Consider the following 3,453-nt stretch of genomic DNA (forward strand, 5'->3'; position numbering starts at 1 on the left):
TCTAGTCTATAGTCTAGTCTATAGTCTAGTCTATAGTCTAGTCTATAGTCTAGTCTATAGTCTAGTCTATAGTCTAGTCTATAGTCTAGTCTATAGTCTAGTTATTTTCTAGCTTATAGTTTAATCAATAGTCTAGTGTATAGCCTTGTCTATAGTCTAATTTATTGTCTAGTCTCTAGGTTAGTCTTTGATCTATTCTATAGTCTTGTCTACAGTCTTGTACACAGTCTAGTCTATAGTCTAGTTAATAGTGCTATTTGTAAAATACATATAGATTGTGTTATTGTTAACAAACTTTGGTGAAAGGTATAAACGATTCGGCACAGCCGATTACAATACTCTTACTTGTTTTATTTAATTGCAATTTAGTTAGCGAGCAACCTAAGGTTATGGCCCTTCGAAAAGGTCCACCTATTAGAACTTTCACTGTTTGCTATGCCAAAAATTTCCAAAGCGAAAAAATACAATTTCATTTAACACACTTTTTCTACAAAATAAACTAAAAATAAGTACTTAATAATAATATAGTGTACAACACCTCGAAATAAAACTAAAGCTGCCGTAATACATAGTAGCAGTATGGCTAAAATGGTTTTAACTCTTTTTGGCATGTGTTAGAAAGAACTACGGAAAAAAGTAAAATTCTAGAGCAACTACAGCTTAAAACAACAAATATATAAAGAAATAAATTGAAAAGAATCTTTTCTGTTGGTAACTATGAAAACAATACATATATATATATATATAAATAACAACAGCATGTTGTTATTGTTAGATATTTCTAGTTTGTTGTCGGTTTGTTGTTTTGCAGAATATTGCATGTAATATATGTTTAGCCTAATTCTTAAAATTGTTAGAGAATAAAGAAAAACCTAGATTCTAGTTAAGATCTAAAGAGAGATATTAAATGATTTTAAATAGATTTTATTTTGATTTAAGAGGAAAAACTTTATGTTGAAATTTGTTAAAAATTTATTGCATTAAAAAAAATATAAATTCAAAATTCAACAATGCTGACAGATTATTAGCTTTGCTGTGTCTTAAAAATATATATTTCTTTTAAATTTGATAAATCTCAGTAAATTACAAAACAAATGCAATATGAATTTGTAATATCAAATTAAATTTAACAAAAAAATAAAAAAACTTGTCATTTAGTAAACTTGTCTAATATTTTACACTTCTCTACCATGAGATGTCTGCATAATGTCAATGGTTATGTCGATGATGAAGTATTTTTTTTTTATTTTCTTTCAAAGATATGGAAATAATTGCAACATCTTTAACCAACTGTTTCCAAATGTAAAAAAAAACAACAACAATAGCCACAACAATAATATTTACATGAGGAAAAATATAATCACATGTGCATTTAACTGTAGCTGCAGTTACTCCAAGGTAATCAAGTTATAAATGCATTCAAATAAATAGTTATTTACCAGTTTAGTATTCATTTAGTTATTTATCGATTTCCCATCAACCTGTGTTAAATCTTTTATTTTATTTATTTTTTTTTTCTACTATATTCATAATTTTATTATTACCACTTGTAAATATATTAAATAAAGTGGTTATTTGTTTGTACATTAAAATAAAGAAACTGTTAAATTTATGTTTAAATTATGTTAAACTTGTAACAAACAATAATATTGTATTTAAATTTGTTATTTAAATTAGATTTTATTGCTTATTGAATGCAATTTCAAATGTTGATATTTTTTGTAAATTGAGTTGTTGAGAAATTTAGAAATGACTTTAAACATAAAGAGGTAGTGCTGGTTAAAACTTTTTGACTAAAGAAATAAAATTTTAAGATCTTATAGTCTTAGACTATAGACTAGACTACAAATTAGACTGTAGACTAGACTATAGACTAGACTATAGACTAGACTATAGACTAGACTATAGACTAGACTATAGACTAGACTATAGACTAGACTATAGACTAGACTATAGACTAGACTATAGACTAGACTATAGACTAGACTATAGACTAGACTATAGACTAGACTATAGACTAGACTATAGACTAGACTATAGACTAGACTATAGACTAGACTAGACTATAGACTAGACTATAGACTAGACTTTAAACTAGACTAAATTATTGACTAGACTATAGACTATACAATAGACTAGACTATAGACTAGATTGTAGTCTAGACTCTTGACTAGATTGTAGTCTAGACTCTTGACTGGACTATGGACTGGAAAATTGAGTTGCAGCTAATGAAGAAGTTGTGAGAAGCAACATTCCAACTCATTACTTTTTTATAAGTTTTAGCTGGGTACCTAGACAGTATAACCAACCGACGGATGGTTGGACTTACAACAAATCTTAAGCTAATGGTAAATGGTTAAAAATTATTTCTAGTTTATACGTTTTGCACATATTTATGTTTCCATTTCTTGATTTTTATTTAAAACTTATATAATTTAATATATTGGTTGGCAATGCTGTAATTGTTGCATCTTCTATCTGTAATGCATTTCAAGTTGTTGTCTGTTGCTGCTACTTTTGCAAAAAATCAAAATGTTCAACAACATCAACCGCAAACACTAGCAGTCACTATTTCCAATTGCTGCCGTTTCGTTAAATAAAATTTTGCAGATGATTGCGGACTCTATTGAGTGTAGCTGCTACGATAGATACATATATGTATATATAGTTGGTTAAATATGTAGCTGACTAGCTAGTTGGTTGGTTGGTTTGCTTAGTTGAGTGTCTGGTTAGATGACCATATAAAATTTTATTTTATGCCAGAATTGAACACGTAATCATAATGTAAAGACCAAAGAAATTTTTAGTTTTTCTTTCTGTCTTTCCTAATAAAAGAGTTTAGCAAAAAAAAAAAAATACATATTGCTAAACTTTAATTATATAACAAGTTGTAAACTAAAGAAGCTGTTGTTGTGAAAATTTAAATTTCTTTAAATTTTTCTTTATTTTTGATTGATTGCATTTGGGATACATACAAAAATTAAAGCAAATTTTTTTAAGATGATAAAAAAAATTTTAAATTTGATTTGAGTTATTTGGTAGTAGTATTAGCTTTGAAAATATGCAAATTACAAAGTATACATATTAAGTTGGACGGTAGTTTAATACAAGTTCTTAATACAGTCTAATTTAAGCTTTGCTTTAAAGTTTAAGCTGATCTTCACGTTGTTTTTAGCTTTTATAACAATTTATTGTGGTCATAATCTTAATTTTCTTTAATTTGGATTTCAAAGTTAAACTTTAAAAGATGTTCTTTGTGAAATCAAAGTTGGTCTATTTGGCCTCTTTTTAGATCTTCGATCAAAACTCTTTATGCAATCCAAGGTTTATATCGATATTCGATAATGATCTTCCATTGAAAAGCACGTAATGTGTTTAAAATGTACGAACGAAACCTTTATATGCTTAAAGTTACACTTCGTTCAAAGCTTTTTATATAGTGAAAATTTAAC

This window comes from Lucilia cuprina, chromosome 4 (assembly GCF_022045245.1).
Source record: "Lucilia cuprina isolate Lc7/37 chromosome 4, ASM2204524v1, whole genome shotgun sequence".
NCBI lineage: Eukaryota > Metazoa > Arthropoda > Insecta > Diptera > Calliphoridae > Lucilia > Lucilia cuprina.